Genomic DNA, 16,652 nt, shown 5'->3' on the forward strand with positions numbered 1-16,652 from the left:
GAACTGGCAATCCAAACGAGTAAAAAACTGTTATGCCAGAAGTCTAGTGAGGCAGTGGTACTTTGAGTATGCTAATCGTCGCTGTCACAGAATCTCGCCTCCTTCTGTGCTTAGTTACAAATGTGCATCTTGTAGTCCCACAGACTTCCCTGCAGGTAGTGCAGCTGGATTGCACTCTGGGTTCCAAATCTCAGGATCCTCCTCTGTGCTCCGACTTCCTTCCAGGTGAGACCAGGCTTGTGGGGACCTTTAGCTCACCTCTGACTGTGCAGGGAACCTTCTCCCTCTGGCTCCACGGGGAGCCTTCTGCTGGTTTCAAGCAGTCTTAATTGAAGAAAGGTCCCTATTCTAAAATGGTGATTTGGAGACAGGCACACTCTCTTGCACCCTGGATCTTTCCCGGCCATTGGTGCCCGCTCCCTCTCTGGGCTTGGACTGCTGGCCAGAAGGGGCCTGGTGTGGGCAAACTTTCCAACTCACCTCTGGCTCCTCTGGGAGCCTTCTGCCAGTTTCAAGCCTCCTTTATTGAAGAAAGGTCCCTGTTCTTAAAAGGCGATGTGGGTATGCACTGCCCTGTGTGCATGCCCGGTCTGTCCCAGCTGTGGGTGTCCGCTCCCCATCTGGGCTCGGACTGCTGGCCAGAAGGGGCTTGGCGCGGGCGAACTTCCCAGCTCACCTTGGCTCCTCCGGGAGCCTTCTGCCGGTTTCAAGCAGTCTTTACTGAAGAAAGAAAGGTCCCTATTCTAAAAGAAAGAAAGAAATGTCCCTATTCTAAAATGGCAATTCGGAGACAGGCACACACTTCCGCACGCCTGGCCTGCCCCGGCCGTGGGTGCCCGCTCCCCCTCTGGGCTCGGACTGCTGGTCAGAAAGGGCCTGGTGTGGGCGAACTTCCCAGCTCACCTCTGACTCCTCCGGGAGCCTTCTGCCAGTTTCAAGCAGTCTTTACTGAAGAAAGGTCCCTATTCTATGGGGTGCTGGTGATTTTTTTTCTGGTCACTAGGTGGCGCCAGAGATCTCTCCTAGTGTCCTTGGGAAGCTGTTTTTTTTTATCCCGTGGGACAGGGGAACAGAGTGGGAGTGGTGGGGAAAGCCTCAACGGCTTTGGGGTGCTGTGTCTGCCTTGCACCCCACTGTCAGGGGAACCCGCGCCCCGAATTTCGTGCCCTGGGTCTCAGTTCCAAAGCCCTCAGGTCAGGACACGGGCTGTAGCCCAGTTCAGTGTCTGCAGAAATGGCGTCTTTTGCACCCCGTTCCCGTGTCTGGGCGCCTGGTTTCTGATTACTCAGTGAGGGACATTCACCTCAGTGAGGGCCCCCGCATATCTACCCACAAGCCTAGGTCGCAGGCATAGGGACCTGGGCAGCAGCAATCCATGTTTGCTTTTCAAGCACGCCTCTTTTCCGCACAAGCTTACCTGCTTGCTTGGGGCTGTGTGTAGGTCTCCGTGAGTCTTTGTTTTTCTCTAATGGCGCCTGGAGCCATTCGCTCACCTCTGCGGAGAATCCTGCAGGGTTCTCCACAGCTCCAGTTCTTGGGGTGTGGTGGCTGAAATAGTTCCTTTCCACTCACAGTCCCGCTTGATGTGTAGTTTGTTCTTGTTGGTTGTTATAGTTTTTTTGTTTTTTCCTCCTTCCTGTTGGTCGGTGAGTGCCAACTTTGTGGGTGGGGGAGGGTAGCAGAGTTCTGAGCTTTCCTCCCTTCTGGTCCTCTTTTATGGCAACTTTCTTCTTCGGGTAGTTTGCTGGAGTCGTCTGTTTATCCTCCATGTCCCAGTTTTCACTGGGACCTGCCGCTTTTCCTCCCTATTAACTTTTTTTCAATGGGAGATCTTACTTGCAGCATTTCCTCGCTGCCATGTTGATCCGCCCCAACACAGATCTAAATTTAAAAGCTAAAATTAGGATACTAGGGAAAATACAATTTAAATCTTTATGACCTTGGATTTGACAGTAGATTCTATATAAGTCACCAAATGAACAAGCAACTAGTTGAAAAATAGATAAAATTGACTTTATCCAAATTTAAAACATCCATTCAATGGAATGGGGAAAGATAATTGAAAATCATTCATCTCAAAGGTTCATTATCAGAACATATAAAGGATACTTACAAGTCTGTGATCCAAAGTCAAAAAACTAATAGAAAAATAGGCAAAAGGGCCTCCCCGGTGGTGCAGCAGATGAGTGCTGGGTTGCAAAGCTGCCCGCAGCCTCTGCAACGGCAGTTCAATCCCCGGCTGCTCCCCAGCCACCGGAGGAGGATCCCACATGGTGCGCAGACCTCTCCTGCCACCCACTGCTCCCCTCAGCAGTGTGCTTCGGTCCTTCTGCCTGCTCTGCTCCTTTTCTCTGGCTCTGGTGAATTCTCTCACCCTCCCGCGCTTCTCACTGTACCCAGTGCTTGTATAAATAAATAAATAAATCTTTTTTAAAAATAGGCAAAATATTTAAATAGACATTTCTCCAAACAAGATACACAAATGTCCAACAATCACATGGAAAGAGATTATCCATCTCCAATATTTGGGAAATGCAAATCAAGACCCCAGTGAGATATTGCTTTACATACACTAGGAAGGTTATCAAAAAATAAAATAAGATGGAAATAACAAGTGTAGCTGAAGGTATGGAGATTGGAGGTCCTGTACATTGCAGGTGGAAATGTAAAATGCTATAAGCCAACATTTACACTAACACTATTCACAACAGTTAAAAAGGTGGCAGCACCCAAATGCCCACCAGTGGATGAGAATATAAACAAAATGAAGTGTATCCACATATGATGAAATATTACTCAACAGTAAAGAGAAATGAAATAATGATACATGTTACAACATGGAGAAGACTCAAGTCATGCTAGATGAAAGAAGTTACATTATTAAGTCATATAAGATCTTATTTATATGAAAAGTTCAGAATAGACAAATCCATAGAGACAAACAAACTAGAGTTGCCACAGCTTGGGGCATGGGAGGAGGGAGGAAAGACTGCTTGGTAGGTACAGTGTCTACTTCTGAGCTGATGGAATTATTTTAGGAATAGAAGTGATGGTTGTACAACTCTGTGAATGTAATCAATGCCATTGAATTGCTTAAAATAGTGAAGTTTATGTTATACCTTACCTCAATAAAACAAATCCTACTTAATATAAAATAATATAAATTTACATGTTATAATTTAACAAAGTGTCTTTTGAAGGTGCTTCTATTTTATATTAAATTTCTCTTTAAAATTACTTCTTGTGCTGATAACTTACATTAAAATGAATCATATACACATATATAGTACATTGCAGGTAGAAATGTAAAATGCTACAAGCAAACATTTACAGTAACACTATTCACAATAGTTAAAAAGATGGGAACACCTAAATGTCCACTAGTGGATGAGAATATAAACACATGCTTTACAGTATTGGTCATTTCTCTTTCACCTTTATTTTCAGTTTATGAGATTAAACACTGCGAATGCGCAGTGAGCAAATGCGCTCACTCAGGTCCACTGGGACTGGAAGAAGAATGAGGTCAGGAGTGGGCAGAGCAGGCTCTGGGTGCTTACCTGTGCCTGCAGGTAAACTGAACGTCAGTGACCCATTGGGCAGGGCCTTGCCCAGGCTTGTCAGTGCATGCTCCAGGCCAGCAAGCAGGTTAGTGGCCGCACAGTGCTGCTCCGAGTGGGGCAGGGTCTCCAAGTCCCCTGGGTTGTCCAGCAGATTATCCACCAATTGTGTGATGTCCTAGGGGGATGCAGACACAGAGCCAGTAGGTCATGAGGCAAGAAAGAACAGACTCCAGAGACCATCTAAGTGGGGGTGAAGATGGCAGAGGTTGGGTCTTTGGCCCTGGATCCACTCAGAAGTCAACGCTACTCTGAATGCAAGGATCATATAACTCGAAGTCCAGAAACAGCCAGAGGAGCTGCCATTAGTCAATATATGTGGGAGTCTGACAGTGAGAACAAATTACTACCTACAATACCCTCCACTCTGGGCCATTAGAAATGGTACCATTGCGTTGGGCTCAGCCTTTTCCCACACCAGTTTCTCCAGGTGTCTGGGATATTCCACCTTGCCTCCACCTGGGTACTGCACTTACCCGATGGTTTTCTGAGCTGACATGACATTTCTGCCCAGATCCTGGAGTCTTTCAAAGAAGTGGGAGAGACTCTGAGGAGGGGAAGATCAGAGAGCATCACCCGTGGGTGCAGAAGCATGGGGCAAAACAGGTAGTCACAGTATGCTGTGCCCAAACATTCCTGCCTCCTGAACTCTGCTGGGGCCATGCACACGGTTCTTGATTGCAGGGGGTGGGGGCATCCAGGTGGGGAAGGAGATCTCTGTGGGGGACAGAACAGTGGTCTTTAGGTATGAAAGTTGGGGTTTTGGGGTATGGTCGGGTTATAATCAAAACAGATCCCTTCACAGACAGTGGTTTTTTGGTTATTCTGGAATCCTGGTTTGGGCACCCAGCCCTGGAGGTAGCAGCACTTGTATGAGCCCAGAGTATTGACACTGTGGGTGGAGGTGTGACACGGGTGCCACCTGGAGCTCACTCTTCCACATCTGGAGACAAGAAGGGGGTCAGGCCCTTCCCCTGTCTGTGCACCACCCCCTTCAAAGTGGAAGTGCCGCCTGATCCCCCAGCCCTCCCACCAGCCCTATTTGGCTGGAGATGAGCCACTTGGTGACCACAATCCCTGAGCATAGACTCAGAGCCAGGGGCCTGTGCAGAGGGGACAGTCAGCACAGGAGCCCCTTGTAGATGGTGAAAATGTTGACTCAAGGTGTTGGGGAGTCAGGTGGGGAAGATCTCCACTGGGGACAGAGAGTGGATCTTTAAGTGTAAGACTTCCCGGAGGGAAGGGGAGGTCTGGGTCAGGTGGGACCAGGCACCTTCACAGACGGTGGTGGTCTGGTTATCCTGAAATCCCGGTTTGGGCACCAAGCCCTGGAGGCAGTTGCACTTGTATAAGCCCAGAGTGTTGAGGCAGCGGGTAGAGCTGTGACACTGCCCGGAGCTGTACTCATCCACATCTGGAGACAAGAAAAGTGGGTCAATCCCCTCCCCTGTCTGTGCATCACCCCCTTCAGAGTGAAAGTGCTGCCTGACCACCAGCCATCCCACCCCCCTGTTTGGCTGGAGACGAGCCACCTGTTGACCACACATCCCTGAGCATAGACTCAGAGCCAGGGGCTTGTGCAGAGGTGGCACAGGATCACCTTATGCATGGTGAAAATGTTGACTCCAGGGTGTGGAGAGTCAGGTGAGGAAGACCTCTGCTAGGGACAGACAGTGGATCTTTAGGTGTGAGACTCCCCAGAGGGAAGGGGAGGTCTGGGTCTGGTGGAACCAGGTATCTTCACAGACGGTGGTGTTCTGGTTATTGGGGAATCCTGGTTTGGGCACCCAGCCCTGGGGGCAACGGCACTTGTATGAGCCCAGAGTATTGACGCAGTAGGTGGAGGTGTGACACAGGTGCTGCCCAGAGCTGCACTCATCCACATCTGGAGACAAGAAGGGGGTTAGGCCCCTCTCTGTCTGTGACCCTCTCACTTCTTCCAGGCTAAGTGTCCCCCACTCCCACTGGCTGAAGGTTATACCGCCTGGTGCCCACACATCCCCGAATGGGGGCCTGGAAAGGGGGATCATGGCTCTGCACCTTCATAGACAGTGTTGTTTGGGCCATTGGGGGACCCAGGGACTGGCTTCCAGCCAGGGCGGCAGTGGCACTCATAGCCTCCCACGAAGTTCAGGCAGGGGGTGGTCTGGTGGCAGGGGTTCAGACCCCTGGAACATTCCTTCACATCTGGGGACAAAGCCAGAGGGTCAACCTCTGGAATCACACCGTCATCCTTTCTGCCCCTCAGATTCCTCAGCATTCCCACTCAGGAGCTTCCCTACCCACACGCTCTCTCTCAGCCACTTGGCTGTCAGGATACAGCCTTGTGATGGCATCTTCACCGTAAAACTCCACGAGCTCAGCACGTCCCTGAAGGGGTCAGAGCAGTACAGTGGGCACTGTGTGGTCCAGAGAAGCTGAGCTTCCCCTGTGGTGCAGGGCGGGGCTGGGGGTGTGGTTGACTGAACCTGTGAGGATCTTCCAACCAGGGAGGTTGTGGCACTGAGGCTGCTCCACGTGAACGTGGTGGGTGGGGCTGAGTCACCACTGCCAAGCAGAGCTGCCTCCCCCTTATTAGGACAAGACCAGAGTCAGCCCTGCCCAACCTGGGCCCCAATCCTGCCTGCACCGAGGACATACCTGCCCTGAGAGTGCTGCCATGTCCCCTCTGCCAAAGCTGGGACGGGCTCAGCAGGGACAGTGTCCCGGTTGAGGCAGAAAACTGAGGCCAAGAGGGAAACTTGGCCTCATGGGAGGTGGACTTCCTGCTCAAGGCTTTTAAATGCTTCCTCCTTAGCCCTAGAGAGGTTCCCCATTTCTGAGCCAGAAGTGATCCCTCCTCCAAATGTGCTCAGATGTGACAGATGAGAAAGGGGCACGGCCAGGGGGTGCTCACAGGGACAGACAGTTCCATAAAGGGAACTCAGGTCCATCAGGCTCTGCCCCTCCCTGCTGTGGGGGGGAGCAATCCAGGAAGGCGTGTCCTTGGGCAGCACTCCGGCAAGCCCTTGACACTGCGGGAACCTGAGCATCTTCTCCCTCCTCCTCTGTGGCAGGACCTCTCAGCTCTTCCCCAGCTCCAGGGCAGCCTCGCGGCATCCTCCAGGGCCTCTACCTGTGCACAGCTTTGGGTCCCTCGGGTTGAGCTCAAAGCCGGGCTAGCACTTGCAGGTGTAGCTGCCCTGAGTGTTGACGCAGATGCTGCGACTTTTACATATTTGGGGCTTCTGCTTACATTCTTCCACATCTGTAAGGGGAAGGAAAAGGAAATAGGTGCCTACAGCTGTGGGCAGCTTTCAGGGCTGGGGGTCAGTCACGTTTCTTGGAAAAGAAGCATGCAGTAGGCTCTCTGTCTTCTCCTCCGTGGTGGGTGCCTTTTCTTACTCAAGTGGAGCCATTCTGTAGGTGAAGGTGGTGACCTAGATGCTTTGTTGTCCGGGTGTGTCCAGAAGCAGCCTGAGGCCTCCCTGCCTGCCAGCCCCTCTGCCTCCCAGGGCGGCTCCCAGCTGGAGCAGGGACATCACAGCCACCTGTGTCCCAGCCTGGGGTTTTGGACAGGGACCAGGTGGCCCTTCCTGGGAAGTGAGTGGAAGGGAAATGCTGCATTCCAATCAGGATCATCTTAGAAGTCAGTGATGGACTTTGTATTCCTTTCCCAGGATGATGCTCACTGACTGAGTTCTCCTTGGAATTCAGGTGACTCTGGCATGACAGTGCTCTTCCGTGTTCTCTGAGACTCTGCTCCATGCAGATGGACCGTGATAGACACCTGGGCCAGGGCCCTCAATGGGCTTGCAGGAAGGGGTAGGGAGAATGAAGAAGATGCCAGAGAGGCCAGGGCAACTCAGACAGTGGGTGCCAGGCTGGGATGGACAGTGGGATGACATCCAGCCAGGCAACCTTGGGTGACAAAGGTGCTTTTCGTGAACCTTACAAAAACTTTCCCTGGACTGGCAGGAAATGGTGAAAATACGCATTTGAGCAAGGCCAGTAGTGGGTGTGGCCTGAAGGCTAGAGGGCAGCAGGTTCTGATGGACACTAGGTGACAGGCATTCGGTCTTCTCAGTCCTTGGTCTCCCACCTGGGAAGCAGAGCTACGGGTCATGCTGATTGGGATTTATTCTCCATCTCTTTTCCCAAGTGGTCTGGCTTAATGTGAGCCTGGCTGGACTCCATGAGAGAGAGTTGGACCTGTAAAAGTGATCCCTGATGACGCCCTCTCTTGCCAGTGGAAAGATGGGCCCTCTTCCCCTCCACCTCTCACAGAGTGTGGGAGAAGGGCCCTCAGCACCCTGCCTGCAACAAACACAACATTCACCTGGTCAGCCAAGTTGCCCACAGATTTGTTCATTGAAATTATTGGGAGGTGGAGGGAAGGATCATGGCAGAAACTTGCGTGGAGAAATTAGACAGTTGAGCAGCCAAGGAGTCAGGTCAGTGTGCCAGGAGGTATTGTCTCCAGATGTGGCCTGCTGCCTAATCTACCCCTCCCACATTTCTGGGAAGAGTTCCTTGTCTCATCATTCAGGGACTCCTGGTGTGGCTGAGCCTACAGACGTGAGGTGGGATCGGGTCTCATCTCAGCAGTCACAGATGATGGCAAAGAAGACAGATGTTACGGGGAAAATAATGTCAGAGCCTTGATAACTGTCTTGAATGCCACCCCACCATTTTCTATTTATAAAATAAGATGCCAGGTTGGCAAGGGGAATGCTCCAAACTTGTGAAGTAGCACTCTGGGGAGGGTTCTGAAACTGGGGTTTCAGAGTGCTGTGGGGACTAAGTTGTTGCCCAGGATCAGGTGCCTTCTGGTGTGTGAGGAAAGTGGGGTGAGCATCCTCAAATCTCATGGAGGAGATAGAAGACCAGGCCACATGGATGGGGCACAGCACCCTCCCACAGGCCTCTGAGAACCAGCAGCACAGAGCGGGGAGCCCTCCCATTGTGCCTCGTGCAGGTGCTTTACCCCCTTGCTCTCTGTGCTCTGCATTAACCTCTCGGGGAATTCATGGCTCCTACACGTCACTGCTGGCCCCGTCTGTCACTGTGGATGCCTAAAGCCCCCGACTCTGCTTGCCTGCTCTCCTGGAAAGGGAACCAAGCCTGGTGGTGCATGGAAGCCCAGCTCTTCCTGGGCCCAAAGTCGTCAGGCACAGTCATGGCAAGCAGTATAGCTGGGGCATGGGGGCTCATACTGTGGCAGCATGGCCCCCAACGATGCCCATCTTGGAGAGGGTGTAATGATAATTTAATCTGAAATCCCAACAACCATCACTGTTTTGTGCTTTGTAATTTTACGTATCTCTCCAGCAGTTCTGAAGTAAGCACCATTGTCACCTCTATTTTGCAAATGGGTGAACCAAGGCCCAGATTGGCAAAGCAGTGTGAAAGTCATAAGTTAACAAAAGGCAAAAGCTACTTTTGTTTTCATTTGTAAAAAGGATTCTTTTTTAAAAAAAATGAAGAAACATAAAATTATCATACTGTAATCATAGCCTGTACCCTAAACTTTGCAAGAATGGTTCTGGTGACACCCAACCCTTACAGGTGAGGAGATATAAGACTCGGGGTCACTCTTACCTTGGCACGTGTTCTCACTCTCATTTCTGAATGTTGTTCCCCCAGACACAAGCTCATATCCTGGGATGCACGTGCAGTGGTAGCCCCCATCAGTATTCTGGCAGTCTGCAATCTCCCACAGGTCTCTGTCAGAGGTGGCCCACACTCTTTGATGTCTGGAACACAGCAGGCCAAAGTGTCACCTCCTAGAGATGTGGGCTTCCACGGGGCAGAGACATCCATCCCCTATCTGATGCACCAGTATTAAGCCTGGTGTTTAATCAGAAGACAATTAGATTCTGCCCCACAGGCAATGGATCATGCATCACAATCCCTGTGTACCCCTCCAGCACCCCTCAAGTCTCTGTACCATCACAAGTCTCCAAGGGGTTGGTGATGATCTCTCCAGACAAAGAACTGAATCCCGGAAGGCAATGACAGGCGGTGGCACTGACACATGTGGAGTTCGGAGGGCACCTCGGAGCATAGGCTGTGGCTGCAAAGGCTGTGGGGGACAGACACATTTGATCAGAAGGTCCAAAGGAAATCAGATCCCAGCTTGGGATCCAAGTGTAGAGGGGGGAGAGAAGAAAAGGTTGACTGTCACCCAAAAAGAAAGAGCTCAGAAAATTGGACATTTAAAGATAAATAAACTTTCTCTTATCTCCAGAGGTCTAACTGGAGACTTGCAGATAAGCCTGCTTCCCTACTTTGTTGTGAGAGGACCCAGATTCCTGGATGCACTCCTCAGCTTATGTCACTAACGGGACTGACTGGACAGAATCACCTCTAGAGTTCAGAACTGAGGGCAACATCAGGAGCACCGACAGCCCTAGGGTAGGAAGACAGAGAAATGGCCAAGAGATGAGAGTACAGCTCCAATTTCAATCCTTTTAATATTTATCACTGCCTCATGATTAGGGGACTTTGGCCCTGCAACCCATGGCTCCCCACTGCATCCCAAAGGCTCCTGCACTTCAGGCAAAATTGAGGACCTAATCTTCCCCTCCATCTCCTGGAATCACCAAGGAATCAGTTACCAGCAGACACAGCCCTGGTGGAACATCAAATATTACAAGTATGGGGACAGAACTTATACAGGCAGCTAATGACAAGGACACATCTTTGAATCTCCAGCCTCTCCCAATAGAGGTGGTGAAATTCTTCATATGGCATGACTTTGCCTCTGTCAGGTTCTTTGTTCTTTGGTAACAGGAGAAAGCTGCTTTAAAGCGGTTGAGCGTTGGTTGCTAAGCTGCCTGCAGCTTCTGCAGCACCAGTTTGATCCCCGGTCGCTGGGCAAGAGTCCCACATGGCACACAGACCTCTCCTGCCACCCGCTGCTCCCCTCAGCAGTGTACTTCGTCAGTCTGCCTGTTCTGCTCTCTGCTCTGGCTCTAGTGAATTCTCTCACCCTCCCATGCTTCTGACTGTACCCAGTGCTTCTATAAATAAATAAATAAATCTTTAAAAAAAAAAAGAAAGCTGCTTTGAGCATTTCTCTTCCAGGATCACTCTTATTTAAGGTACATGTTTCAGGACATACTTGAAGAGGATGGGTTTTGGATTAAGAGAGCTCAAAGTTTGATCCCCACAGCACTCAGGGCCGTTGATAGAGAAGTTGATGACACATGAGGAATGAAAATTAACAAACCCGCAGGTAGAGTCATTTTCTCTAGGATAAGGCTTGTCCAAGTGCAACACCCATAAAGAGTTCCTTCAAAATGAGCTCCTTGCCCTCCCTACAGTGCACTAAAGGCAGTATTTCCCCTTTATCATCCAGTCCAGTTCTGAGAAATGATTCACTCACAGCAGTAGGCTTTGTGGTATGCAAACTTCTATGGTGAGAAGGAAGGGCATCTAACTCACAGGCACACCAGTCTAGCTATTAGGGTCTCTCATGAAATCCTGTGAGCCTGGAACCCTGTGACAATCTTTTCACATTTATATGACTTTACAGGGTCTTTCTATTCAGCAAAGGCAAAAATGAATCCCCCTTCCAGGTTGCACTGCCATTCCAATACTCACAAGACCCCAATCTAAACATGGAACATCACAATAAATGTGTTTTTTCCCTTCAAAAACTCTCAAAATAGTCCTAGATTCATATTTATTGATAAACGAAAATATTCCTGCTGTGTTTTAAAAGATGACCAAGATTAGCATAGAGTAAGAGACAGATGTGAAATTATGGTGATTTTTCTTGCCTACATTTCCTATACATCTTTATTTTCTTTTGTTTTCTAGGCCTCTGTGGCAAAATAGTACAGATAGGGCAGCTTAAACAATAGAAATTTACTTTCTTATAGTTCTGGAGGCTAGATTTCCAGGGTCAAGAAAACAGCAGAGTTGGTTGATGGTGAGACTCCTCTCTTGGCTGAAGATGGCTGCTTCTCACTGTTTCCTCACATGGACTTTCATCTGCATGCAGAGAAGTAGGGAGATATCCTTCCTTCTTTAAGGACATCAATCCTATGGGATTAAGGCCCCAATCTTCTGACATTATTTAAACTTTACTCTCTATAAAAAAGAGAAAAAAGAAAGCTCTATCTCTATATATTGTCGCCATGGATTAAGACTTCAACAAGCCAGTTTAAAAACACATAGGAGCTTTAGGAGTAGGCAGAAAAAAAGTCAGAATCTTTGGAAGGAATGTTGAATAAATAAGAGGAAACACACAATGGTTTCTAACAGGGAAATAACCTTACTCTGGCCAGCCAATTCCCAGAAGAAGCATATGAGGGAAATTGTCCCCTTTTCCTGTATTTGTTCAGGCTTGAGAGAAAGTTCAATTCAGGTACTGTAGCAGAAAGACTGACTACTTTCCATCAAGACTAGCAGAGAGTAAGAGGCAGACAATTGTGAACAACTCTTCTTTTGAGCTATGCTGTATATAATTTCACATTGTTCCTTTCATATAAACTTTATAGCTACTTAATAATTTCCATTAAAAATGTCTTATACATAAAATGCCAACCAAGAATACTTTACCCTAAAAAGCTCTCCTTCCTCTATGAAGAAAAATAAGGACCTTCTCAGATAAACAGAAACTCCAGAAATTCATTACAACTAAACTCCCATTCCAAAAATTTCTACAAGTCCTAAAGCCAAATCCAATAGAAGAATGAATAAGCAGAACAAAATAAGGGAAGGAATAAAATCACAAAAAAAGACAAACAAAATGGCAAATATAGACACCAACATACCAATATTAACTCTAAATGTAAATGGAGAAAACTCATCAATAAAAAGACACGGGTAGCAGGCTGGATTAGAAAGCAAAATCCAACCTTCTGCTGTCTCCAGGAAATGCATTTAACTACAAAAGATGAGCATAGACTGAAAATAAAAGGTTGAAAAACAATCCTACAAGCAAGTGAAACAAAAAAAAAATGGCAGGAACAGCTATACTTATATCAGATCAAATATACTTCAAATTAAAAAAAAGTAAAAGAGACATAGACATTACATTATGATCCAGGGGACAAAACATCAGGAAGATATAACACTCATCAACATATACTCACCAAATGAGGGACTACCAAAAAATATTAGACAATTATTATCAGCTCTGAAAACAGACATTAAAGAAAATACATATATGATGAAAGACTTCAACACCCCACTTTCACCAATGGAAAGTTCAACAAGACAAAAAATAAACAAAGACGCTAGAGCCCTAAATAAAGACATAGAACTCATGGACTTAACAGACATCTATAGGACACTGCACCCCAAAAATATCTGAGTACACATTTTTCTCAAACATGCATGGATCATTCTCCAGAATGGATCACATACTGGGCCACAAGACAAACAACAGATACATGAAGATCAAAATCATTCCAACTAGCATCCATGATCATAAAGGCATCAAACTAGAAATAAACCATAAAAAGAAAGTAAGGAACCCTCCCTCCTCCTGGAGATTGAAATCCACACTACTGGAAGATAATGGGACTAATGAAGAAGAAATTTAAGAATACTTTGAGTTGAACAACGAGGAGAACAGCAATTTCCAGAATGTATGGGATGCAGCAAAATCAGTAATAACAGGAAAATATAGAGCAATACAGGCTCACATCAAGAAATAAGAAAGAACTCAGAGAAACAACCTAATCTCACATCTGAAAGAGCTAGAAAAAGGACAACAAAAAACCCAAAAGCCAGTAGAAGAAAGGAAATAAAAATCAAAACAGAAATAAATGAAATAGAATTTTTTTTAAAAATCCAGATCAATGAAACCAAAAATTGGTTGTTTGAAAAAAGAAACAAAATAGACAAACTTCTAGACAGGCTTACAAAGAAAAAAATGGGAGAAAACAGATACAAATAGGATTATAAATGAAAGAAGAGAAATCACAACAGACTCAGTAGAAATAAAAAGAATAATCAGAGAGTACTATGAACACTTACATACAAACAAATTCAACAATCTGGAAGAGATGAAAAAAATCCTAGAATGATATAATAATCCAAAGCCAGATAAAGAAGAACTAGAACACTTAAAAAGATCAATTAAAAGCAGCAAAATTGAAGCAGTAATCAAAACATTCCCTAAAAACAAAATCCCAGACCCAGATGGCTTCACAAATGAATTCTACAAAATGTTCAGCAATGAATAAATGCCTATCCTACACAAACACTTTCAAAAAATTGAAAAAGAAGGAATACTGCCAAATGAGTTTATGAAGCCAACATTAATGACACTAATACCAAAACCAAACAAAGACAATACAAAAAAAGAAAATTACAGGCCAATCTCCCTAATGAACACTGATGCAAAAATCCTCAACAAATCCATGCCAACAGAATCCAGTAATGCATCAAAGGGATAATACACCATGATCAAGTGGGATACATCCCAGGGGCACAAGATGATTCAACATATGAAAATCGATCAGTGTAATCCTACATATCAACAAAAAGAAAATAAAAACCATATGATCATATCAATAGATGCTGAGAAAGCATTCGACAAAGTCCAACATCCATTTATGATGAAGGTCCTTGAAATTCTCGGGATAGGAAGAATATACCTTAACATGATAAAAGCCATATATGACAACCCACTCCCAATATTATTCTCAATGGCGACAAGCTGAAGGCCTTTCCTTTAAGATCTGGAACTACACAAGGATGTCCTCTCTCACCACTGCTCTTCAATATAATACTGGAGGTCCTAGACAGAGCAATTAGACAAAAGAAAAAAATACAAGGAATCTGAATAGGGAAAGAATAAGTAAAACAATCACTATCTGTAGATGATATTATAATATACATAAAGAACCCTAAAAACTCCACAGAAAAACTACTCAAAATAATCAACCAGTTTAGTAAAGTATCCAGATACAAAATCAACACACAAAAATCAGTAGCCTTCCTATACACAATCAATAGGAAGAAGAAGAAATCAAGAAAACCACCCTTTTATAATTGAAACAAAAAATCAAATACTTCGGAATAAAACTAACAAAAGAGGTGAAGGACCTATACAAAGAAAATTATTTTAAAGAACATTGTTAAAAGAAATAGAAGAAGACACAAAGAAATGGAAAGACATTCTCTGCTCATGGATTGCAAGAATTAACATTATTAAAATGGCCAAACTACCAAAAGCAATTTACAGATTCAATGTTATCCCATAAAAATCTCAATGACATTCTTCAAAGAAATAGAACAAATACTGATGAAATTCATATGGAACCACAAAAAAATAATAAAACACAAATAGCCAAAGCCCTACTGATGAAAACAAAGGAGAATGAGCCAGATTTGAGGGGGCGGAGCAACATGGCGGCGAGGAGACGCTGCGAGTAAGATCTCCCATTAAAAAAAGTTAATAGGGAGGAAAAGTGGCAGGTCCCAGTGAGAAGTGGGACACGGAAGATAAACGGGTGACGCCAGCGAACTGCCCGAAGAAGAAAGTGGCCATAAAAGAGGACTAGAAGGGAGGGAAGCGCAGAACCCTGCTCCCCTCCCCCGCCCACAGAGGCGGCACTCTCCGACCAGCAGAGACGAGGAAACAACAAACCAAAACGGCCCACAAGAACAAACGATGCAGCAAGCTGGACTGTGAGTGGAAAGGAACTATTGCAGCCACCACACCCCGAGAACGGGAGCTGAGGCGAACCCTGCAGGATCCGCCGCGGCGGGGAGCGAACGGCTCCTGGCGCCATTAGAGAGAAACAAAGACCCCGGGAGACGCGCACCCAGCCCGGGCTGCCGGTAAGCTGGCGCGGAAACGCGGCGCGCTCGGGGAGCTTGAAAAGCAAGTGCAGACCTGGATCGCAGCTGCCCAGGTCCCCGCGCCTGCAACCTAGGCTTGCGGGGAGACGACCTAGGCTTGCGGGGAGACGCACGGAGGTCCTCACTGAGGTGAAGGTCCCTCCCTGAGTGAGCAGGAACCAGGCGCCCAGGCACGGGAGCGGTGCAAAAGGCGCCATTCCCGCGCCACTGAACTGGGCTACAGCCCGCGTCCTGGAACTGAGGGCTTTGAACTGAGACCCGGGGCACGAAAATTCGGGGCGTGGGTTCTCCACGACGGTGGGGCACAAGGCAGACACAGCACCCCAAAGCTGTTGAGGTGTACCCTACCATTCCCGCTCTGTTCCCTGTCCCACGGGGTGGGAGGAGGCGAAAAACAGCCCCCCAAGGACAATAGGAGAGATCTCTGGCGCCACCTAGCGACCAGGAAAAAAAAAGTCACTAACACCCTATAAAACAGGACATTTCTTAAGACTGCTTGAAAAGGGCAGAAGGTTTCTGGAGGACCCAGTGGCCAGCCGGGGAGTTATTCCACGCCAGGCCCCTTCCAACCAGCAGTCTGAGCCCACAGAGGGAGCAGGCACCCACGTCCGGGGCAGACCGGGTGCGCAGAAGAGTGTGCCTGAAACCGGAGGCGCAGGGACTGCATCCCGCTTCGCCATTTGAGAACAGGGACATTTCTTCAGTAAAAACTGCCTAAAACCAGCAGAAAGCTCCCCCAGAAGACAGAGATGGCTCCTGGAAGAGCCAGAGGGGAGCGGAGAAGTTCACCCAAGATGTCAGTCAGTCCGAGCAACACAGTGTCCCAACGCATACGACAAATTAGAAAACAGACAGTAGGGAGTAGAAGAACCACACGCAACCTAACAACTCCTCAGGAAAGAAGCACACCACAAAAAGAAAACCACTCCCCAGATTGCAACGACAGCAACTTGGAAGAACTTCTGAGCCTTCCAGAAAGAGAATTTAAAATTGCCATGATTAAAAAAGTGATAGATCAGAAGAAGGAAATTGAGTCCCTAAAGAGGGAAGTAAGAGAAATGCAGGAGATCAAAGAATTAATGGAGGAACTAAAGAACTCTGGGAAAAGCAATGAAAGCAGAATAGATGAAATGGAAGAACGAATAAGTAATCTTGAAGACACAGAAATAAAAAGAACCAAAACAGAAAAGGAAAGAGAAGTACGAAGGAAAAAGAATGAAGAAA

The 16,652-nt window shown here is 47.1% G+C and overlaps 1 pseudogene; it reads right to left on the minus strand.

The window, feature by feature from the left end:
* The window catches only part of LOC119242224 (adhesion G protein-coupled receptor E2-like), an 81,939-nt pseudogene that overhangs the window by 32,867 nt on the left and 32,420 nt on the right, over nucleotides 1-16,652 (minus strand).

Source organism: Talpa occidentalis, unplaced genomic scaffold (assembly GCF_014898055.3).
Source record: "Talpa occidentalis isolate TD23 unplaced genomic scaffold, MPIMG_talOcc4v2.1 talOcc4.12, whole genome shotgun sequence".
NCBI lineage: Eukaryota > Metazoa > Chordata > Mammalia > Eulipotyphla > Talpidae > Talpa > Talpa occidentalis.